At 37.6% G+C, this 26,152-nt stretch overlaps 1 pseudogene; it reads left to right on the top strand.

The window, feature by feature from the left end:
* The first annotated feature begins 908 nt into the window (after positions 1-908).
* Positions 909-1,846, top strand: LOC149995917 (CB1 cannabinoid receptor-interacting protein 1 pseudogene; annotated as a pseudogene).
* The last annotated feature ends 24,306 nt before the right edge of the window (positions 1,847-26,152 follow it).

Here is a 26,152-nt window from a genome sequence, read left to right as displayed (position 1 = left end):
ACCCTTCTGCATAAAAAGCTGGTTCTTCTGGGAAGACAGAACTGCCTACTGCCGGAGGCATCCATCTGTACTCTACAAACATGCCCTGCTCTTTCCCACATATAGCCAGTGGGTGCTAGTGGGACCCACTACAAAGTAAACAGACCACGCAGGCCTCCACCAGGTAAAGGCGTATTTATAGTTAAATATGTAATTATAAGAAAACTGTTACAAAAAAAGAGTTTGCCCTAAGAAAGTTATTTCTCTGCCCTTGCTAACGGCCCACACAGTCCTCTGCTGCTCTATGCTCTAAATGCTCCTCTACAAATGCTTTTCTTGGTCATCGTTACAGTTTGTCAAAATAGCTTGTTTGTCTGCTCTTTGCCTTGTATAACTAAGATCACAACACCTTTATGTAGTTCTTGAATTCTTTTGTCAGGACATCAGCTAGCAACATCTTTTCTTTTTTTGCTTTCTGCGTCACTTAAATTTCAACTCCTATTGGAAAAATACACAAATTCCCAGAGTATCCACTACATAGACAGCATTCAGAGCTTGTGTGAAGATGGATTAAAATAGAGGGAACTGTTCCTTTCTTTGTAATAATGGGTTCCATGGTTTTCCTTTCCCTTAAAATCTCTCTTTTGTCTGTTTCATCTTTGCGTCTATGGAAACAATATGTGAATTGTAATAGTGAAGTCTTTTCTAACATTTTATTTTGACCAAAAATTGTAAAGCTTCTGGGGAATTCACCATAATGGGGTTATACCGTGTGAGTGATAAGGGCACACAGCCTTAAACTCATAGAATTTAGAGTTGGAAGCAATTTATGCAATTCCTAATTCTCTTCATTTTCTCAGAGGAAGAAACTGAGGCTTAAAGAATTTATGGCAACCCCCGGAGTCTCCGCGCCGGCTCTGCGCCCAGCCATGGGGGACCTGCCGGGCCTGGTGCACCTCTCCATCGCTTTGCGGATCCAGCCCAATGATGGCCCAGTCTTCTTCAAAGTGGACGGGCAGCGCTTCCACCAGAACCGCACCATCATGCTGCTCACCGGCTCCTCCTACGAGGTGGAGGTGAAGATTAAGCCCAGCACGCTACAGGTTGAGAACATTTCCATCGGTGGTGTGGTTGTCCTACTGGAACTGAAGTCGAAAGAGCCTGATGGGAACAGAGTTGTTTATATGGGCACATATGATACAGAAAGTGTGGCCCCAACCAAGAGTGGAGAACAGCAACCCATCCAGATCACCATGCCGTTCACTGACATTGGGACCTTCGAGACAGTGTGACAAGTCAAGTTCTACAATTACCATAAGCGAGACCACCGCCAGTGGGCAAGCCCGTTATCTGTCATTGAGTATGAATGCAAGCCCAATGAGACACGCAGTCTCATGTGGGTGAACAAGGAGTCCTTCCTCTGAAGATGGCTCTTGCTGATGTTGCTGGACAATCTCTTCTAAAATCTACTTTTAGATAACCCAGCACAAGCCTTCACCAAGGCACGCCAAACCGCTGCTGTTCCCATCGGGTGCCAGTGACCTACTAGCCCCGATTATTTTGAACGTGTAATTCCCCTCTGATGCAACGTCCCCAACAAAAGAATATGATGTTCCATGCCTGAGAAGATCCCTTTCTGTATTCTATGTGGGTGTTCTGCATTCAGTTGTTTTCAGACATGCTGTTGGCTGCTTGTGAGGACCTCAGTGGAATTGACAGGCGTGTCCCATACTTAACTGTTCCACTGAATGACCATGGTGTTTTGTTTCTAAGTTGAGTGATTACTTTTTGTTGTTGTTGTTAAATGTTAAATAAAAAATAACAATGTGTGTGGGTTCTCTCCCAAGTGTAATATGGTAATGTGTAACTTGCACTGGTTAGCAACTCTCAAACCAGGCTTTGTGCAGATGTAATACAAACAGCAGTGAATGGGGTCAAATGTGCTTCTTGTACAGCTTTTTCAGGGAAGGGTGATGACAAAATAAAAGGAGAAATATTTAACAAGTATTTATAATGTATTAAAACTCTTTCAAGTAACTCAAGGTATTGTGCTGAGTGAGACCTGGTGGAAATGGGGAAAAGCATGTTTTTGGACCACACTACCCAACAAGATGACAGGAGTTACAGGGTGACCTTTTCTACCCTAGTGTTCAAACATGCACATTGATGGCATCCCTATGCTCCCCTTCACTTGAACTTTGTAAAACTGTGTATGGAACTGTAATCAACTTTTGATATTTCTTAATAAAGGTATTGAAAATCATAAAAAAAAAGAATTTATGTCATTTGCGTATGGTTATCCAGCTACTAAAAAGTTAAAACTGGGAAAAGAACTCCTATTTGCTAATCTACCCAGTGATAGAATATTGAAGTTGTCTCTTGACTCATATATGTATAAACTATAGTGACTATTTTTAAAAAGTGACCGTTATATTTGAAAAGTTTCAAAACCATTCAAATGCCTTATAGAGAATGGATTGGGAAAATTTTGCAAAACAAAAAAATCCCAAATCCCAACTCATCATTTATTTCCAAAACCAAAATTGTTTTGGCTTTACTGATTTGTATTTTATTTTGTATTTACATAAAAACTTTTTAGGACATGGACTTGAAATGATTGCTAGAATTCATAGTCTGAATGAAATCAATTTTCAAAGCAGATGTATATCTTTCATATCTTCATGCTATCAAATAAATTGAAATTTGATATACTGTGATGGAGAACTTGATGGAAACTGGGAATTAACTTTATTGCCATAGGTTTAGACTATTCCTGAGCTTTAGAAACACTGGCCCTCAGCCTGCCCAGCTGCTTTTACTGTTACTCACTTTAAGCAGGTGCTTTCCTCCACTTCTTTTCCCATGTAGTCTGTAAGGCTGCCTGAGCCTCTTTATGTGTCTCTATAACACCATAACTAGTCCCAGAACCTGACTGAGTTTGTGGCAGGCTGCCTAATGGTCCTAATTCCTGGGACATGTGACTATGTTACCTTATATGGTAAAAGAGACATAACAGACACGATTAAGTTAAAGATTTTGAGATGGGGAGGTTATCGTGGGTTATCTAAGCAGGCCCAAAGTAATCACAAGAATTTTCCTAAGAAGTAGACAGGAGCATTAATGTCAGGAGAAGGAGAAGTGATGGCAGGACTAGAGGTTGGAGTGATGCCCTTTGTGGTCGGAGGAAGAAGCTGGAAGCCTAGGAATGCTGGCGGCTTCCTGAAGCTAGAAAAGGGAAGGAAACTGCTTCTCCCTGATGCCTCCAGAGGATCTCATCCTGACAACACCTTGATTTTATAATTCTGAGTTCCAGAACCATAAGAAAATAAATGTGTTGTTTTAAGCCACTAATTTGATTATTTGTTAAAACAGCAATAGGAAATTAATTATTATCACATATTAAATCCCTTTCAAGATCATAATATTATAATAGGTATTAGTCTCTATAGGTATTAGACCCTGGGTCGCGCCTCCCTCAGCCCACACCAGCCGCCGAGGTTCACCCACCACAGAGCCGAGAGAAGAGCAGCAGCAGCGGCGGCGGCGGCGGTGGCGTCGGGGGCGGCAGCAGGAGGCCGGCCCCCGGGTGGAGAAGCGAAGGTTGAAGAAGAAAAAGAAGGCACAACAGTAGTGAAATTCAAGTAATAAAAAACATGTACAGTGCTGATGCCAATGACAGCGATGGATCGGTTCAGCAAAGGAAGAGTGAACAAACTGATAACCAACCATTCCCTGTTATAGAGAATGAGTATTCTGACAGCAATCATCAACTAACTTGTGAAAATACAGAAGAAAGGAGATCTAAAACATGTTTCGAAAGTAGCAAAAGTCTTGGCATTCCAGCAACCCTGGCGCTGATGATTCATGGACTACATCAGACGATGAAGACTTCGGTTCTGATACCAAAATGCGGCAGGAGTTCGAAAAAATTCTAACTAGAGAACTAGAAGAAGATAAAGAATCAGAGAAGGAAAACTCTGACTCCAAAAAACTTACGCTGCCTTGCGGCATACCTCTTCAGGGGAAAGGCTAAGGGAGTAAACCCCGACAGAAAATCCGGAGCCGGAGTCCCTAAGGCGGTTTGACGTTGTAGTCAACACCGGCAACTCCTGCAGCACACCTGAAGCCAAGCTGTATTGACTCTGTCTTTCCCTTGGACCCTTCAGCTGCGAAGAGAGGGGGGGTCTGCTGCATGGGCAACAGCAGACCCTCCATATCACCCTGCCCAGGCTCTGTAGCTTCAGCTTCACTGGAGAGGACACTCCAGCGTCATCGCAAGATGTCAATTCAACACGGGAGGAGACAGATACCGTGTCACTCCCGAGTCGGACTGCACAGCCATTCTCGGCGGTGCAGATAGACTCTTAAGAAGCTACACCATCGTCTCTCGAGACGGACGGCTGCCGACGACGACGACGACGAGTCACTATAAAGTAATAATACCTTTAAATACTTTTCTTTATGTTGTGTCAATATCGAATATCTTTTTATTTATTTTTATTTTATTTTTTGATTTAATCTTTTTTGTACTTTTTTCATTACCATTTAGTCCCCTTATAACCCCTACACCTCAGCAATCACCACACTGTTGTCCATGTCCATGAGTCCTTTTTCCTTTTTGCACAATCCCTCCACCTCCTTCCCTCCCCTTCCCACTAGCTGTCATTCTGCTCTCCATCTATGAGTCTATCCTCATTTCCTTGTTAGTTCAGTTTGTTCATTAGATTATACATATTAGTGAAATCATATGGTATTTGTCTTTCTCTGACTGGCTTATTTCACTTAGCACAATGTTCTCCAGGTCCATCCATATTGTCACAGAGGGCAAAATTTTCTTCTTCTTCTTCTTTTTCTTCTTTTTCATGGCTTAGTAGTATTCCACTGTTCAAATGTCCCATAGTTGTTTTCATCCCCAGGCAAAGGAAACAAAAGAAAAAAAATAAGTAAATGGGACTACATCAAACTAAAAAATTTTTCCATAGCAAAGGAAATCAACAAAATAAAAAGACAAGCCACAGAATGAGAGCACATATTCATCTATACATTTGATAAGAAGTTAATATCCAAAATTTATAAAGTACTTACAAAACTCAACACCAAAAAACAAACAACATAAAAAATTTGCAAAAGACCTGCATGGATGGTTCTCCATGGTGGCCATACAGATGGCCAATAGACATGTGAAAAGATACTCAACATCACTAATCATCAGAGAAATACAAATTAAAACCACAATGAGATATCACCTCACACCTATCAGAATGGACATCATCAATAAATCAGCAAACAACAAGTGCTGGCCAGGATGTAGAGAGAGGGGATCCCTACTGCACTGTTGGTGGGAATGCAGATTGGTGCAGTCACTGTGGAAAGCAGTATGGAGTTACCTCAAAAATTTTCTTTTCTATATTCCACATATGAGTGAAATCATATGGTATGTCTCTTTCTCTGACTAGCTTATTTCACTTAGCATAATGTTCTCCAAGTTCATCCATGCTGTTGCAAAGGATAAAATTTTCTTCTTTTATATGGCCGAGTAGTCAAATGTCTTTTTAAATTGTATTTCTAAGCTTGTTTTGAAATATTTTTGTAGCTAAATTTTGTGACATTTCCATACTTTAAAATTAATAAGTTTAATCACTCAATTTAAATTTATTAAATATGTATTGTCTACAGAGGAGTGTGTTGTAGAGAACACAAATGTTTAGAACATGGAGTTTGATTCCATGGAGTTCATTAGTTTTACCCCTAGAATCTAGTATATATGCATACATAACTATTGCCCAAGGTGGTGCACTGCATTTGTTCGCTGAGGCTGCCATTCAAAATATCACATGCTGGACGGCTTAAATAACAGAAATTATTTTCTCACAGTTTTGGGGGCTAGAAGTCTGATATCAAGGTGCTGACAGAGCTGGTTTTTCTGAGACATCTCTCTTTAGCTTGCAGATGGCCACTTTCTTCCTGTGTCTTCACATGGCCTACCTTCTGTGCATATCTATGTATTAATCTTCTTTTCTAATAAGGAAACAAGTCATATCGAGTCAAGACCTGCCCTAATAATTTCATTTTACCTTAATTACCTCTTTAATGACCCTATCACCAAATACAGCCACATTCTGAGGTATAAACTTTGAGGGAATATACATCAGCCTGTAACACATACCAGGGGTCATAAAAGAGATGCGGGAAAATTGCTTTGAGAAAATTCAAAGAAGATTGACTGACATACTCCAGATATTGCAAGTAGATTTCATTTAAAAATCACATAGTTACAAAGGAACTCTCTGCCATGTATGATTGGAGTAAAACTGAGCCATCCCTCCCAGAGCACACATAGATAAAAATCAGGCAATCCTGATGAAGTGATATGGAAATGGTAAATCAAATGATAAGACACACTTGTGTTGTTTCATGAAAAACACTCGAAGTAAGAGGTCTTTTGGTGCAGATCCTCAGTTGCATTTCTAGGCAATAAAAAAAAGAAAAAAATAGAAAAAAAGTCTTCTGATAAATCTGCCCTTTGGAAGTAAACAGATTTGCTGCAGTGAACTTTGTCAAAGCTTACAGATATTAGTACATCTTAGTTGAGACAAAAATAAGCAAGAAAACAAACAAAAACAAAAATACCCACAGTACAGTACTTTCGAAAAACATATTGTTCTCATAAGAGAAACTTGATTTTCAATAGAAAAGGGATGGCATATTTTACATGTTAGGTGAGCATAACTAATGTTATGTTCCTTAGAGTTCTAATTAATATATTTTTAATTGTATTTATTGGAGGTTGTATTGGTTAATAAAACTACATAGGTGTCAGGTGTACAATTCTATAATACATAAATTATACATTGCATTGTGGGCTCATCATCCCAAGTCAAGTCTCCTTCCATTACGATTTATCCTCTTCTTAAAGAAAAGCCCACCACAAAGTAAGTTCTAGTCCACTTGAACAAGATAATCCTGTTATGAAAGTAGACAATGTTCACAAAAATACTTTCGTTGCCTTATCAACAAAGATGAAAATGCTCGAGTTGGTGGGAACTCACCAGAGCTGGTGATTTGAACAACTTAATTTGGCCCATTATTTTCCTAGCTCTGCGGATGTAGATATGTGGGCACGGACCAGAGGAAGTCCCCGGTAAGGAAGGTAGATGTGCACACAAGATAACTCATCCATTAGGAGGCAATAATACCTAATGAAATACCATAGGAAGAGTCTGAAGGAAAAATGATTATGAGCTCTTTTGAATTTCCAGGCATAGGAAATATATGAAATTTCACTTTTAGGTTTTTCATTTGTTTGCCTAAATATTTGCTAATTTTGTACCTTTTACATTTCTCACTATTATCTATCATTTCAGATAAATCCTACTAGAGGATTTGAAAAATAATTTAGTTCTCAAATCCCAAATAATACTAGTAGGGTAAAATGAATGTTCATGCAGATAAATAAGATGGGAGAATGGGAGGATGCTTAGGAATGACAATTAAAATACTGTTTTTTTCTAGCATGGTACCATTTTAATTGTAAAGTAATTAAATTTAATTGTCTAAAGAGTGTTTTTGTGCTAGCAACATATGAATTTATTTTAATAGTATACAATTTTTAGTAGGAGTTACTGGAAGTTTTCTAAACATGTTGATTCATTTGAAATCACAGTTTTCCAGATGGTGTCTATAGGGTTTTAACAAAAAAGTTCATAGTTTTATCACATAATTATTTTCATTGATGGTGTTGCTTTTTGTCCTAGCTGCAACATAACAATGTGCTGCTGAGCAGTAAACTTCCTGTAGTCAAGGAGATACTGCCATACACTTACAGGAAGAGATGCCAATGGATATCTAGGCCTTTCCTTAAGGTACTGAGAAAATACTTGCAGAAAAGAAGTAACTGTGCTCTATTTTAATTAAATGCAAAGCATGTTTTCTGTATCAAAAGCTATCTATGCCCTATTCCTATCACCTCTTTTTAAGCATACCGAACCTCATTGCTTTCTGGAACTTCAACATCTTGCCTTTCTTGACCTTCTGAAGGTCATTTGTTCTTGGTTAGACTTCCCTTTATATTTTCAAAATGCTGGCATATTCTCAGTGTTCTCTTCTCAGTATCATACAAAATACTGGCTTTGCTTCCAATGGGAGGGTCCTTGTTCCATGTACTGCTCCAATAGTTTCTAATGGAATTATTCCCTTTATTTCCAAAATGAATTGATAGGTCCCAATCTATTATTTAGTTAGTTAAATAGAGCAAAACTGGTTATTGTAGCCCTGGGGTACACTGATGTCCACAGGCTATAAGGAGCCTGTGTAAATAGAAATTTTTACTAATTTTGGTAGTTGCCATTATATCTTTTGAAAATGAAAATCTGTTCTTGAATAGAATCAAATTTGGCCAGAGTTCTCAACAATTTGGCTGCAATACTATGCTACTTGCATATGTATTTTAATTTGTCACCAGCTTTCATAAGAATAGAATAGGTATAGATTTAAAGCAAATCTATATCCTAATAATCTAAAATTTTAATAATCTGAAATACTTGAGGCACTAAGCCTCAACTGTCTAAGTGGCTAAGCAGTTGCAAGATTAAACTATAGAGTACCAAATAAAATGTAATCATTCATCTCTAAACAATACCACTGAGCAGGTCAAATTTGTGTTTTGCAATTCAGAATTTTTCTGCTTAATGAAAAAAAATTTAAAATAAAATAAATGCATTTAATATTGTATAGATCTTTGGGCCAACATGTATCATGTCTGTATGACTTTACTGTATAAAGCAAGCATAAATATATTTTATTGGGAGGTGAAGGCCTTTTTAAAGAACTTTAATGTTGTTGGATTTTTAGAATAGAAAAGGCTTTATTAACAGTAACAAACTAAGAGCTGTTTTAGCAGCAGATAATTCTTTGATAGTTGGCTACATTTTAGCCATAAGAATGAAGAAATCTGTCACAATCTTACATTAATTTATATGTCAATAATTCCTGTCTCTCGGAAAGGTTACATGGGAATAGCCCTTATAAGATTTACCATGCTTTCCAATTTAAGTATCACCCACAGACAGTGTCACTGAGATCTGAAATATCATATTCTTGCATTTTCTGCTTTGTCTGATCTGCCGATTGCTCTCTGAACCTTGGCAGATACTAACAATTTAGGCAAATTGATGACTAGCTTGTATTTCTGATTCCAATTCTACTAATTTAAATAGATGAAAAGTTCATTGTGAAGATGAAAAAATTATTTTCAGTAGACTTGTGCAAATAATTTCCACTTATTGCTTTGTATAATTTTATTAAAAGTAAAATAAAAATTAAACTAAACACTTTCTGGGATAGTCATAAATTATGTCAGTGCTAGTTTTTCCCAAAGTGTGTTCTTTATTAATTTTATTTTGACAGTTTTCATCACTATATGAATGGCACAACATTTCTTCTCTAATTTTTAAAATAAAAATTTTAAACTATTTAAGGAGAACTATGGAGGACCAATGTTTAATAGTGTATCATTGTTAGGATAGGAGGCTGAAATGGCTGAAAAAAAATTGAAATTTTAAAGCTGATGATTTTGTTAATGGCAAATCATGACTGAAGTCTCCAAATTTTGTTTAAAATTTTATACTTTGTTTAAGTTGGCACAGCATTTTGTATTTATCAAGGAAGTTGGATTTTCAGTTTCAGAGTAAGTTTTGGTTTTCTGGTACAAATTTTTATTGTAAATTTTTGACTTTCTAGTGTCTTCGTTGGCTTCTTTCTTTCCTTTCTGATAGGATTCACTTACATATTTCACTTTAAGAATATTTTTCCTCACTAAATTTCTCTTCCATCTTGTGTAAAACCAGCAGTCGTCGTCGTTGTCGTCGGCGGCAGCCATCCGTCTCGAGAGACGATGGTGTAGCTTCTTAAGAGTCTATCTGCACCGCCGAGAATGGCTGTGCAGTCCGACTCGGGAGTGACACGGTATCTGGCTCCTACCGTGTTGAATCGACATCTTGCGATGACGCTGGAGTGTCCTCTCCAGTGACGCTGAAGCTACAGAGCCTGGGCAGGGTGATATGGAGGGTCTGCTGTTGCCCATGCAGCAGACCCCCCCTCTCTTCGCAGCTGAAGGGTCCAAGGGAAAGACGGAGTCAATACAGCTTGGCTTCAGGTGCGCCGCAGGAGTTGCCGGTGTTGACTACAACGTCAAACCGCCTTAGGGACTCCGGCTCCGGATTTTCTGTCGGGGTTTACTCCCCTAACCTTTCCCCTGAAGAGGTATGCCGCAAGGCAGCGGAGGTTTTTTGGAGTCAGAGTTTTCCTTCTCTGATGTGCCCTGACTGGAAGATCGAACCAGCGACACTTAGCTCGCAGGCCGACGCTCAATCCACTGAGCCAAACCAGCCAGGGTCCTAAAACCAGCATATCTATTATTATTCCCTTCATTCTATTCATGCCTTCTCCTTTTATTTACTCTGCCCTCTGGCTTAGAGCTCCCAAGTGTGTCTGTTTGTAGCAGCTTTTGCAGTAGTAGCAGGTCTTCCATTGATTCAGTAGATTTATTGAGTACGTATTATGTGCCAACCAGTATGCTAGATTTTGGAGACATGATAATAATAGTCTCTTTGAGTTCTTTGAGGTTTGAGATTATGTCTTCTTCATCATCATAGCCCTAGTGCTTGACACACACCTGAACCATAACAGACTTTCCATAAGGAAAAGGGAGTGAAGCGGGTATAAAAGGGTAAAGGGATGAAACGATGGTGGAAGAAGACTTGATGTTGGGTGGTCAATACACAATAGAATACACAAATTATGCATTACACTTGAAACCTATGTAATTTTATTAACCAGTGTGATCCCAATAAATTCAATAAAAATTTAAAAAATAAAATAAAACTATCCCCCAATGTCCATCTGCTCTGTGAAGCATCCCATCTGTAGTGAGTATTTCCTCTTAGTTCCAATAATGGTGTTTTTTTTTTTTTTCCAAATTCTTGGGAACATTTCATATGCCAATCAGTTGAATATGGGGGAGCAAATATTTTACTTAGATTTTGAAATGAAATTCACTACTATGGCAACAAATTGCCTGAGTACAAGGAACTCACACTGTGCAAACATTGCTTCAAGGACTTCATTGCTGTATCCAGCCAGGTTGTAATGCAGCATTTGGTTGAATTGCTGACTTTCTGGTTGGGATGTCTGCTGGAGATAAAGTAGTTTGTACAGTGCTAGCTTCATGAGGTTAGCTAACATGCACCTTGTGTTTTGTGATCCAGAGGTCAAAAAGTAGTGAAAAATAAAATGTATAAGGAAATTAGGTTGTATGTTTTTAAAAAATACATATAATTATTTGTATTTTTATGGCAAATGAGAATTACATATGGTAAGATATGTAAAAGTCAAAGAGCATATATGAATGACCCATGTACATGGATAATGATCTAGGGATTGACTGTGGGAGTGGGGAGGGGGACAGACTGGGTGGATGCGGCAAAGTGGGAAATATTGTGACAAATGTAATAGTATAAACAATAAAATATTTAAATAGAAAAGATATTGAAAAGCAAACGATGCTAAGATATATAAAATCATTGTAAAATTAACTTAATGATTTTTACGTCTGAGTAAAATAATGCACAAATATTTTGAAACTTCAGCAATGCATACCAGAAGATTTGTATAACTATTTCCTGATCCTTCTTTTGTGGGTAATAACAATGAAGTTGAACTGAGGTGACATGTTCACATTCACAGTTATTCACTTCCTGACCTTACAAACTGAGTACAATATAATTTCTAGAACTGAGAAAAGTACTATTGAATTTATACTGGAAAGGGTTAATATGTGTATTGGATGACACTGTGTCACATGTCCTGAAATTTCTGAAATCTCATTCTTTGTTTTGTGCAACTTCTTTTGAAGAGTGACTGTACAAGCTGGAATGTGTGGTTTAGTCTTCATGCAGAGTTTTGTCTTTTTCAAGCTAAGACTTGATTGGCGCCATTTCCTTCCTTCCATTTGTTTTCTTTGTGAGAAAATCACCTCTTTAGGAGCAAAGGAGTTGATATAACATAACTCTCACAGTCCAGTTTGTTGTAGCTTGTTTACCCAATGAGAGTCTGAAAGGAGTTTGCTGTCAAGGTGAGGCTCAAGAAACAGAAGAGAAAGGAAGAAAAGGGAAATCTAACAACCAAAGAACACAGGCTTGGAACTTGAAGTTAACAATATGGACTTATTTATACATTTCCATTTTATTTATTATGATGCTGACCAGAACTCATGATCCATAGAATTTCACGTAAATTAAAATATTGTTCAGTTTATTTGGACTTCCAATAAAAACAAATTTTGTCAACGATCTTCTTGTTAAACTGATTTAGAAATAAACCCACAGTACAATTACATATCCAGAAATACCATTAGGTTTTCTAAAATTACATCAATATATTTTTAAGTATGAGCTCAACATTTCTGTGCATATGTTTACATAGATCCTTTTTTTTCTATGGGCAGCATGATGTAGTGGAAAAAAATATGAAATCCTGGAACTAGAAGAACTGGGCATGAATCCCAGACTGCACTACCAGCTGTGTGACCTTGGGTAAGTCACTCAGTCCTACTGAGGCTTGTTTTTTTTTTTTGTTTTTTGTTTTTGCCTGTCAAGTGAAAAATAAGAGAGACCAACCTTCTGAGTTGGATGTGCAAATAAAATGAGTAACATAGGAGTATGTGAAAGCACTTTGTAAATTGTAAAGCGTCATGCAAAAGATAGGTATTTTATTTCAGATTAACTCAAATATTGCTCAAAGAAAACAAATTTCTGCTAATGCCTGTAGTCACCCTAGTTCTATATAGAAAAGTTTAAACTTTTACTTAGAAAACTGTAAATGGGTTTAGAAATTTAAAAAATCATTATATGTTTGAATCATTCAATTAGGAAAACGACAAAAGATTTTTTTAAAGGAACCCCCTTGAGGCTGAATTATTTTACCCTTACCTCAAGTTTGGTCCTGTCCCCACATTCTGGAACCAATCTTGTCCATTTTTAGAAAAGCTCCTTTAACCTGTAGATTATATAAGTGAGAAAAATGTATGAGTGAGACACGCACACAGAGAAACTGTACTCATTAGACATAGTGGGGTCAGTGCCAAGGGGCCATGAAAATGATTTAATTTCTTTTGAAATTGAAAGAAAAAATGAACTTCTAGGTCAAAGTAAAGTTTTAGTGTATAATATTAATACATTCTTATTTATGCCAATGAGTTATAAATATAACTTTTAATATGTATTGTAGCCATGGACAACCTAAGATGAATTCTTTGAGGAGTTTATTTATCTGCAGTTCAAGGTGCACCAGGGCCCTCTTCCAACAGTGGTGATGTTTCCAGGACTCACATATGTGGAGGGATTAGTTCTATCTTGTGAAATAGGAAAGTCTTTGTAGAGCTGATATTTAAATCACTCCTTTAAGGATAAACACACTCTTTATGGGCAGAGATCTTAACAAGAGCATTTGTGGGAGAACAGGCAGTATGAACCATGAGATGGGTCTGTGGAGAGAGAGTATTGAAACTTGTGTGGTCAGTAACTGATAATGGCCCCTTCGATATAAAGTCATGGGGGGAAAGTCTATTACTTATATTGATAAATCTTATTCAAGTAGTTTTTGTCCATTATGTCCGAAATATTTTAGAACTACACTCACAAATGACACAAGCATCTGCAGAAATAACTAATGAGTAAACAGTAGGTTATTCAAAGAGCTGATGAGCTTAGACAGAATTAAGGTAAAATCTTATGTAACAGTCTTCTGATTGCAAGTAACAGAAACTGATTCCAGGTAACTCAGATAGAAAAAAAGTAAAAGGAAAGAAGAAAGGAAGCTGGTCCTGATAATGCAAGTGATAGATAGATATTTTTTGAAGTCAGATTGGTTTTCTCCTTTCCCCACAGTTGAATCAAGTAATCTCTACTTAGAGGTTTAATTTAACCCAGAGACCATTGGACCAGTCTCATCCTTCATCAGGACATCTAGGTCAATGCTCAGGTTATCCAGCATCAAATATACAAGCATCTGATTTGCGCTTTTTAAAGTAACCCTTGTGCCTCGCTACAGGATTGATATGCATTATGTAGTTAAATCTTAGAAACAGTGCTCTATCCTATTCCTAAAAATGAGTCTTCACATTATAACTAGTTTTGTGGTCCTCTATCCTTTTATCAATTTCTCTCTGCTCCTCATCTACCATATCTGTGCTCCTATGAGCTGGGCTGTAATCATGCTTACCTAGTCATTGGACTGTTCATTTACACTGGCACCTGTTCTGATGTATTGAGGCAATCTTCTGCTAGGCCATAGCATCTGTTCTGACTAGTTGGTGCCTGTATGTACCAGTGGTTAGATATGTTCCGTGTCTTTCCTGACCATAATCTACATTTAATTTGTTATCTGATAGCATCATTGTAATATCAGTATGAAGGTAGTAAATGTGGTAAAATACTAGCTTTTCTCTCCCTTTAAGGATCAGTCTAGAATTGTTTTTTCATCAAAAAATATTGTCAGAATTGGACTGTTTCTATCACTTAAAAGGCCAGCCATGCATAATTCTAATCAGAACTGTTCAGTATATTCATGCCAAATATGCCCAAAAGTCAGATATTAGAGACTTCTTTTCCTGGATTTGCCACTTACTACTTTTATTCAGAACTACTCCATTTTACATTTTTATATAGATTTTTTATTTTTAAAGATTTTATTTATTTACTTATAGAGAGAGGGGAAGGGAGAGAGAAAGAGAAGGAGAGAAACAATGATGTGAGAGAGAAACACTGATTGGTTGCCTCTCACATGCCCCCAACTGGGGACCTGGCCAGCAACCCAGGCATGTGCCCTAACTGAGAATTGAACTGGCAACACTTTGGTTCACAGACCAGCATTCAGTCTACTGAACCACACCAGCCAGGGCTCCATTTTACATTTTTTTATTGAAAATTATGGTGGATTTTTTATTGATTTTTTGAAATATAGAATAATTAGATTTAGAACTATATTTGAGAGTGTCACAAAATGTTGAAAGGTAATTGTATAGACCTCGGAAAAATTTACCCAAGTAATCTCTAAAATGCTCACTTGTCCATTCATCTTTTCATCCATCCACCCATCCATCCATCCACCCAGCCATCTGATCATCCGATGTCCTTGTTAGATTCATCCACCTTCCAGGCAATGTGCTTGAAAATAGAAAAAAGCTCATGAGAAGCTTATAAACTAATGCAGAAGTAAAACACAAGCAATTATAATGTCATTATGGAGATAAATTCACATATGGGTGAACTCACACAAATTCCAGAGAATATAGTGAAAATGATCCAGGGACCAGGAGGATCATAGATCTAAATTTGAATTCTGACCTACTCTTATTAAAGCTATGACTTTGAGTGAGTTATTTAATATCTCTATATCTCATCTATTATACATGCATAATGTCACTTATTGATACATAATAGGTACCCATCATGTTAGCTACCTTCTTTCTATCCCTCTCTCTTCCCTTTCATTCATCTCTAACTTGGGTTTCCTTATATTAAAAAAACAGAAAACAAAAGACAAAACTTTAATTTGATCTCTAACTTCTAAAGTTCTGTGATTTAGGAATGATCCCCTAATCTTGAAAGAAGTACATTCATTCCTTATGGTCAAATATTCAGTGTGTTTTGTAGATACAGTAAAGCTTATGAATAGCATTGGTTAGTCTCCAACACACCGCACTCCCTCTCACCTTCAGGACTTGGCACAAGCTGTTCCTCTTGCTTGCAGATCTTTTTCTTGTGCTTACCTGCTAACTCCTGCTCCTCCTCCAGGTCTCAGTCTATGCCACTTCCTCAAGGATGGTTTCCATATATGATCACTAGGGGACTGATCTGCAAATGACCTTTTGATTCTACTCATCCTATTAAAATAACCTTCACACTATAGCAACCTCTCGCTTACATATAAATGCCAAATTTTGAGATCTCTAATCTTCTGAGGTATTTTCCTTAAAATAAAGAAGCCAATGATAATGATAATGATTCCTTCTAGAGGGATCAGCTTTATGGTTTACTTCAGAGAAAGAGGATCTGTTTATATATTTCATCTCCTCAATGCAAAATGTAGATACAAATTATTAAAGGCTAACATGTATAACTCATTCACTTCCTGCCGGGCACTACATATTCATTATTTCATTTGCTTCTCACATCAACTTTAAGAAATAGGCTTGTGAGTAAAATAAGTTTAAGAATCAAGAAATAACAGCTTAAGGAGTTAAAAGCAATTACTTATCATTACACAAATTATTGTTTTGTAAATGTCAAGACAAAATAGGTTATAAAAATAAAAACAATGCAAGACAGAAAAACAAAGGGCCCTCACACACCAAAACTTCTAACAACCAAAACACTATTGGTTTAGCAATAGCTTTTCAGGGAGAGAAGGAAACATGGCCTTTTATACACATTAATTCTAAGATGATTCTGATGTCAAATACGTTCAAGTTGAGGTGTGGCACAGGCAAGTTTGAACTCAGGGCTGTATGACTTTAGAACCAATATTTTTACTATTACTCTCCATTCTTCAGATTTAGAAAATCAGTCCTAAACTATCAGACTTGTGAAAGGCTCATGAAAGGAATATATATTTATTGAAAATTGTGAAAATGAACCAAAGGGAAATTTTTTTTTAACTCCAAAACCCAAATCATTCATTATATTCAGACCTGCCAGCAACATTAGATTTATAAATTTTAAAATAAATGCAGAAAATATAGAATATTTATTATGTGCTAGTCACTTTATATGATTTATCTCATTTAATCCTCATAACAATTCTGTAAAGTTAATATATTGTTATAATCATATTTAACAAGTGAAGAACTGAGGCAGAGAGCCTGCCCTCGTTCATATACTGATAAAGGATTGAGTTTGTATTAGAACTATAGAATCCACAAATTATGGAATTGGTAGGAAATTCTATAGTTTTACAGATCATAGACATGCAGCAATGTTTTCTGAATAGTTAAATAAAATTAGCCAAGAGAAACATTTGCTGTTGGGGCAGGTTTTTAACTGAGGAATCAGATTAGTTGTGGAAATGAGATCCTTCCAGATCTCCTATTTCCTACCAGATAATTTTTCCAGCTTCAGTTTGTCAGTCATGGTAATTTCAGGAGCATGACCCCACAAGACTATAAGTAACTGCACATTATGATCTTTCATTGCTATCTCCATGTCCCCAGCCAAAGAGCTCCTGTGGTCAGTACCTATGGTTTGTTCCTGGTGTATTGGTGTCTGGCATAGCCAAGGGACTCAATAAATACTTGTTGAATGAATAAGGCACATGAGAAATTGAGCACAAACAAGTTCAGACTTACAGAAAAAGTATTTTATAAAGAATGTAGTCTTTTCATCGGACCATAACCAGCTTCTATAGGACCTTCTACAAGTTAAAGAAGAGTCCTCTCTCTGGGTGGATAAATTAGGAAACGTCACTCACTGGGCAGATGAGATGTGTCTGACTTGGCTCACCTGGCAGAGAGCCTGCTCCAAAGACCTGTGGAGTTCAGCTAGGCAGATAGAGCTTAGATTTCCGACCCATTTGCCCTCTTGGTCAGGCAGGTTTAAGCAATGCACAGAATGTACAACTGTGCGGGGTTGTCTGGTTTCTCTCATCTCCCCCTTGACTTTGGAGGGGAGGACAAGTGTCCTTTTGTTTTTCTTTTCTTCTTATTTTTTTAATCCTTACCTGGGACATTTTTTCATTGCTTCTTGGAGAGAGAGGAACATCGATGAGAGAGAGAAGCATTGATCAGTTACCTCCTGTATGCGCCTGGGCCAGGGATTGTACATGTCCAGGCCAGGAACTGAACCCACAATCTAGGTAGGTGCCCTGGATGAGAATTGAACAGCAACCCTTTGATTAGGGAACGATGCTGCAACAAATTGAGCCATACAGGCCAGGGATCTTTTGTCTTTCTTAATCAAGAAAGTACCAGTCTGCTTCATATGATAAGATGTAAAATAATTCCATCTTATTTATTTATACTTGATTAAACATCCATGTCAATCTTTTCAGTCCTCAAGGAGAGTACATTAGGTAAATTAGTTCCTTCCCTCCTTATACTTCAGCCTATGAATAATTTTTATTAGGTCAAATTTTAGAAACCAAAAATATTGAGCTCCAAACCTGGATATTTTAGTATTGGAACATTCTGTGCATTTTCTACTGGTCTTGTGTCATTCTTATTTTGTTAGGTGAGCCACTATAAAAAAAATTTAGCTAAAGCCGGAGTCTAAAAGACATGAAATCATGTTTTCTCTTCCAGATTTATACCCTCCACCACACACAACTTTTCTGTACCAAGTGGGAATTTAGGGGCAACCATATTCATAGCAAGAAACACAGCAATTCTTTTGGAATTAGTGGTTCTCTGGACAGCTCTAATTAATTGCAAATGATAATTGTAGAGAGAGTTTCTCAAGAAGATTTTATTAAATCTGAAAGTTTATAACTCCATTTCATTTTACTTAGATACACATGCACACATATACTATAAAATTCGAAGACTTAAAACTAAAATTCCCTTCTTGATTAAAGGAAAGCCAACTAAAGCCTTTTTTGGCCTTAACTATTGCTGGGCTATACCATGCTTTTTAGAGGGATACTTACAGTTACTTTTAATAAGGATGACAGAATCATTTTCAATTTTAAACATTTTTGGGGGAAAGAGAATGTTTCAATTCAGTTTGCATGTTTTTAGGTTAGAAGATTAATTTTTCTGTCCCTAAGTGCTTTTAAAAATGTGATCTCCATGGATGGATCTCAGTATCTCTTCTTGCTACCTCTAACCCTCATTTTCTTTATATATGGAAATGTCTCATTTATTAAGCCACAGCAACAAAGTGGAAAGAATTCTGATAATGAAGAAGAGGACTTGCACTTTCACTAGTTCTGAGGGTGATGTACCCTGTTATGTGGGTGGTGTCTATGGGTTAGAAGCAGGCTCTGCTCTTTATTGATAAACAGAATCAAAGACAACGCAAGTCAGGAGAATCCTTTTGAGTGTTAGTAAAATACATAGCTAAGTGCTTGTAAGAAAAGCTAATCTTAGTGTTAGAACTGCTAATGCCTACCAGTATTGATTGCCCCCTGCTTTGTTAGAAAAATAATTTGTAACACCTTTATGACAATGTGGTTTCCTGATATCAAGCACTTTCTTTTGGTTCAGGTTGGTTTTACTGTTAGCTTTATGGTTAAGAAGATACAAACCCTGGATTGACCTCCTAGTGAGCTAGCAGGATTGGAGAGCAGAGGGTTGGGGTCATCTGGAAAATAGTAATGAATGACAGTTAAAGGGTGAGGGCTTTAAAGATGTGACTTTGAGTCCCAGCTTTGTATTTTATTGTATGAACTTGGGCAAGCTGTTCACCTCTCATAAACTTTGTTGTCTTCTTTTGCAACACTCCCTACCTTAAATGGCTGTTGTAAGGATTAAATTCGATACTACAGATAAAGCATTTAGCATAGTACCTGGCCCATGGTCAGGGGTTGGTGACACCTTTTTCTATTGTTGACATGTGATCCTGGGGAGTCTTTTTTGGTCTGAAATTCCCTACTCATAGGTTGAATTATAAGTCCTAGAAATAGTTAGAATAAAATAAAACTTTGGAGACTTTTGAATTTGTGCAAAAAAAGAATATATTGCCAAGAGTAGTTACCAAATCAACCTTAATATGCCCTGAATTGTTTCTAATAAATTTGACTAGATGTATACTAAAAATACAAACAATCATGATAATGCTTATAAAACTAGTAACATTAATGGCTTCTCTTTGTTCAACATAAACTTTATTTGCCAGGCACTTTAAATATGTAATTTTAAGTACTTAACAACAATGGCACAAGTTAAATATCATTTTTCATATTTTATAAAGAAAGCAGAGGCTCAGAGAGATTAAGAAACATCTTGAAAGCTATACAACTAGTAATTTGTCCATTCAGTTATAGGTAGTAAGAATCTCCTAAGTGAATACCAAATATTTTGCTGCCAATTTCATAGCTTCGGAGGAAACGCTATATTTTCTTCTTTGCTAGAACCCAAAATTCCTTTATCTGATTAAATTATTTTTATTAATGTGAATTTCAATTCAATCTAATAACAACAAGGCACCGTTTTAACAAAGGATATGTTGTTGTTAGGGGTTTTTCTGAGAGGCAATTCTTTCATAACTTTTCAGTCAGATGAATCTGAGGATGCTGTTATTAATGTCTCTCCAGTCCATGGCAGGGGAAAGTTCTACTCTAAGGAACGGTTTTACGTCTAGTGGATCTTATCATGATATTGCAAAATGATTTTTCTAAAAGAATCAATACAGCGTTAGAAGAACAAATCACAGTGTTAGGAGGACAGATAAAAGCTGAATAAGACATAAACAGGTAATAAAATGAGACAGAGCTAATAATAAGATTAGAAGTAATAAGAGAGATAAATGTATACAATATATATAAGGGGAAAATGATCAGATCCACTTAAGAGTTAAAAATAATTTAACTGAGTGTTAAACAGTGAGTATAGGCTTCCAAATGATGGAGGAGAGTAAAGGAGTGTTCAGGGGAGTTCAAGCTCATAGAACAAGTAGCGTTCTGTATTTTCAAAGAGCTAGTGTGGCAGAGTGGAAAGAACAAGGCCTTTGAAGTTGTACTAAACCAGCCTTACTTATCTTTGTCACTCATTGGCAGTCTGACTTTAGACAAATTACTTAGCTTCTTTAAGTTTCTGTTTCCCTATGTGTTAAAAAAAAAAAAGAGTGTATCTGCTGACACACAAGGATTAAATGAGTTATGATGTGTAAACATGTAGCACAGTGAGTGGCATATTAATGTTTCATTGAGAGTAGCTTCAATTAGTTTCCAGTGGCTTTTCCATACAAATGGCCTATCTTGGCTCATGCTTCAAACTTTCCTAAAATCTCTCAGCATCTGGCCTTAGTGTGCCCTCTACCTTTCACTAAGTGGCCCCAGGCCCAGCACTAGTGACAAGTGGCCTTGATTTGCAGCTTGGCCTCTCCTTGGCACCTCAAAGCCCAACACAGGTAGCAGCCATCTGCAGATCGCTGTGTTTCTCATGCTGCACAGCCCTGGGCAAAACACAGGCAGTGGATGACCTTGGTCTGTACTTCCTGGGAGGCCCCACAACCAGTGGACAGCACCATCCAACCATCTCCACAAAGTAACACTCAAAGGGCAGACTTCGGGGGCACCAGAATCCCACAGAAGTAAGTCCTGCTCTGTGAAGTGAGCCCCTGCACAGCTGACCCTCCATAGTGATCACAGCCAGTCCTTGCAGCCAATGGGCCTTCAGGTAAATACCTCCCATTGACATGTCAACAGCAATCAAGGTTCAACTACAACAAGAAGGTATACATATTCTACATAGCCTACATAGTGGGTGCAGCTGTAGTCCTAACTCAGGTGAACAGGGAGGCTGTGCCACTGGGCCCCACAGGACATCTACTACATTAGCCACTCTGCCAGGCCTAAGAGATGTAGCAGCTCTACCTAATACATAGAAACAAATACAAGGAGGCTGCAAAAAAGAGGAGAAAAATTAACATGTCCTAAATGAAAAAACAGAACAAAACTCCAGAAAAAGAGCTAAATGAAACAGAAACAAGCAGTCTACTAGATGCAGAGTTCAAAACACTGGGTATGAGAATGCTCAGTAACTTAGAAGAAGAGTAGATGAACTTAATGAGAACTTCAATAGCATAAGGAAGGACATGGAAACTATAAAAAAGAACCAGTCAGAAGTGAAGGATATACTAACTGAAATGAAGAATAATTTATAGGAAATCCATAATAGAGTAGATGAAGCCAAGAATTAAAACAGTGATTTGGAACATAAGGAAGCAAACAATCACTCAATCAGAACATCAAAAAGAAAAAAGAATTAAAAAAATGAAGATAGTGTAAGGAACCTCTGGGACAACTTGAAGCATACTAACAGTTTGTATCATGGGGTTGCCAGGAGGAGAAGAGAGAAAGCAAAAAAATAAAAACCTAATAAAAAAATAATGACAGAAAACTTTCCTAACCTAGTAAAGGAAATAGACATACAAGTTCAGGAAGTGCAGAGAGTCCCAAACAAGATGATCCCAAAGAGGCCCATACCAAGACACATCAAATTAAAATTCCAAAGGTTAAAGAAAAAGAGAGAGTCTTAAAAGCAGCAAGAGAAATGCAGTTCGTTACCTACAAGGGAGTTCCCATAAGACTGTCAGCTGATTTCTCAACAGAAACTTTGCAGGCCAGAAGGAATTGGCAAGAAATATTCAAAGTGATGAAAAGCAGGGACCTATAGCCAAGATTGTTCTACCCAGCAAATCTATCGTTTAGAATCTAAGGACATTCAAAGAACACCTCAGGCAAGGAAAACCAGAGGAATTCACCACTAGCAAACCAGTATTACATAACTGTTAAAGGGTCTTCTTTAGGAAGAAAAAGAAAAGGAAAAAAGAGTTAAAAAAATATGAACAGTAAAATGGCAATAAATACATACCTGTCAACAATTAAATCTAAAAAACAAAATAAATAAATAAATGGAACAGAAACAAAATCATAGATACAGAGAACCTTTTGACACTTACCAGATGGGAGGAGAGTTGGGGGGTTGGGTGAAAAAGATGAAGGGATTAAGAAGTACAAATTGGCGGTAACAGAATAGTCATAGGGATGTAAAGTACAGCATAGAAAATATAGTCAATAAGACTCTAACAACTATGTGTGGTGTCAAATGGGTGGGAGATTTATCAGGATGATCACCTACTTATATAATGTCTAATCATGGGGGCCCTCCGCTGCCTTGCGGCATACCTCTTCAGGGGAAAGGCTAAGGGAGTAAACCCCGACAGAAAATCCGGAGCCGGAGTCCCTAAGGCGGTTCGACGTTGTAGTCAACACCGGCAACTCCTGCAGCGCACCTAAAGCCAAGCTGTATTGACTCCGTCTTTCCCTTGGACCCTTCAGCTGCGAAGAGAGGGGGGGTCTGCTGCATGGGCAACAGCAGACCCTCCATATCACCCTGCCCAGGCTCTGTAGTTTCAGCTTCACTGGAGAGGACACTCCAGCATCATCACAAGATGTCGATTCAACACGGGAGGAGACAGATACCGTGTCACTCCCGAGTTGGACTGCACAGCCATTCTCAACGGTGCAGATAGACTCTTAAGCTACACCATCGTCTCTCGAGACAGATGGCTTCCGACGGACGACGGAATCATGGGGGCGTACACCTGAAACTAATATAATATTGTATGTCTAATATAATTGAAAAATTAAAAATTATATAAAAAGATTTGCAAAGGCATTTTTAGGAATGTAATAGAATCAAAGACTATCTTAAATCAGTGAAAATGACCTGATTTTGCTACTCACAAAAAGAGGTGATTTTATTTTTAAAGAGTTTATGTTGGGGGGGCAATATTTAAAAAATTACAGAGGTAATATAATCTACAAGGAATCAGGTATTATTTCTCAAGGTAAATCCATGGTTTCTAATCCTGGTTCAGATAATTCTCTTTTTTTGCATTATCCTACTCCCATTTACATACTGTAACAACACAGTTATATGGGGGAAAATGAAACCGTAAAGCTATTTTTGAAAGAAGAAATAAGATTTTGATGTAATATACACCTGTGGGTAAATGCTTATAAAATTATAACTTTAAAAAATAAAACAATCTTGGTTTGTTTTTTTTTTAAGTAGCTTTAGTTATACCATTTTTGTGCTATTAAGTTTTTTCTCCAGGCACCTTCTATTTTCACTGTGTTCTAATGATTAAAGCCCTAGGGATTGCTATCAGCAATAGTAGAACTCAGATCAATTTCTGGTTCAAATATTGGATATTTAATTTTCTCTCTACTTCCTTTTATGAGGGCCAGAGAAGCCAATTTCATTGTTCCATACACCATGGAGCAGAAAGATGCACGTGAGCTGAAAGGAGGTTATTTCTCTGGACTCCAGGAATATAATCTTTATGATTGATGGATTGTTGTTTTACGATTTTAAACGTTTTATCCAAAGATTTTATATCTTGGATTATTGATTTCTATTACCTACTTTTCAGTGCAGTGGAGTATATAATCAGGGAACTAAAGAGTAATATTTATTTGATGAAAATTTCTTCTGCTTGATTTTCTTGTTGCTAGTGGCAACCAACAAAAGAGTAGATCTAAAATGACAGGCAACAACCACAAAGATTACAGTCCATGTCTTTATCTCTCCCAAGCTATGATTTTAAAATGTCCTCCCTAGTGCTCATAGTCATAAAAACGATTGCTACATATGCCACTTTAGATATATTGACAAACCCCCCACATAAACAACCTTATACCACTAATGAACCTCTTCCCAGGGCTTGGTGAGCCAAGCTCAGGACACAAGTATCATTTCAAAACACGGCTATAAGGAAGATGATACTGGTTATACTATTCAAATTATTCCCTAAAATGTGTTAGATCAGCATAAGTAGCAGCAGCAGCATTTATATAGTTCATGTCATTTTGAAGACAGTATCACTTCCTAAAACAAACTGTATGTAATATATTTAAAAATTTGGTCATTCTGATATATACACTTAAGTTACTAAAGGAGATTAAAAATACACCCCTGGCAGAGCTCTTCATAATCAGTGAAATTCTATTAGACTGCTTTCCAAGAAAAAACAGGACATTTTGGCAAACAGGAGAATATTAACTTTACAAAATCATTATGTAGAAGCAAACACCTTTGAGATGTTTGCTGGAAATTTCAAAAATGAATCTGATTGACAGGGGGAAAAATACCACAGTAGAGCAGCATGCGACATAACACAGTTTTACATTTTCTCCATCATCTTAATTTGCAAGACAATAGAGAGAATCTTCTAGAGCATAATTTGATTTCTGCATGCTGTGATTCTATTTTCTAAGTCCTGGAGGGTGACATTCACACAGACAGGACTTTCAGAGGAGTAGCCATAATCAAACTTACAATAAGACTTCTACTGGGTGAGCAGCCTTTTTGGTGAGACTAATGGATGCCAAGTTGCATTTCTTGAGGTGAAGGAAAGGTCTCTATACACTCCATGTAAAGGGCGGGATTCCATACGAGGAACACTTCAGGCTGCTAACAGTGATGAACAGTTGGGAAGATTTGGGGAGTTGAGAACTTTCTGGTCATATAGAAATTAGTGGAGACTGTACTCCCCATGAGGGGAGACCCTTAGCAGCACATCTGACACAGGAAGGAATGCAGGGAGGGCCTCTCTGAGCTGAGCAAGGCAGGAGGGCAGGGGAGCAAGCCAAGAGGAGGAACATGAAGGTCAACATCATTTTGTCAACTTTATAAAATCTCCTTAGGCTGGTACCAAAAGATATTTTCTAATTAAAAAAAAAAAAAAAAAAAAAAACACTCTTAAAAAAATTATAATCTAGCCAAAGTCACATGATACCAGTAGTTCCCCATTTGCCTTTCTTCTAGATCTGTACAATGTCGCAACACTCTGTGGGCCCCTTGCCTAAATTTACCACATGCAGTGAAGATCTGACCTTCCTGGCTCTGAGCATCGCCAGGGCCAACGTTGGTAAACTAAAGAAGGCATGACTACACTGTTCACCAAGTGCTTACCTCCGCTTGCCTCTGTCATCACTCAGACTGGGTGGAAATGGATTAGAGCCCTCGTCTCTCGGACTCACTCTGGGTATACTAATTTATTAAGCCAGAAAACAGGTTTGTCTCTTGGAAGAAAATTTGGCTCCAGCCCTGCTTATTGGACATGCAATCACTTATTGAGCGTGGACCCTCTGCAGCCCTGCTCCCTGCGCTGGGCACCCTGTGAAAGCCACAAAATCCCTGCCTGATCGGGGGCCTATGTGAATACATTCTTTAGCTCAGTTCTTCCCATCCATAATGTTCAGAACAAATTCGACTACATTTCTTTCATTAATTCGAAGTCCTTTTCATTTTTTCTTTGTGCTTGGGACACCTGCTCTCACTGGGTTGGTTGCCTGGATTTCTCAGCTTGTCTCAGCACATTGATGGGAGCTCTGGAGCCACAGGCGGAGGGTTGGTTCCCTTAGAGGTAAATTGTTTGGTAGACAGGGGGAC

This window comes from Furipterus horrens, unplaced genomic scaffold (genome assembly GCF_987537825.1).
Source record: "Furipterus horrens unplaced genomic scaffold, mFurHor1.1.pri manual_scaffold_12, whole genome shotgun sequence".
Classification (NCBI taxonomy): domain Eukaryota; kingdom Metazoa; phylum Chordata; class Mammalia; order Chiroptera; family Furipteridae; genus Furipterus; species Furipterus horrens.
The sequence above is the reverse complement of the archived record's forward strand: the minus strand, read 5'-3'. Positions and strand labels throughout refer to the sequence as shown.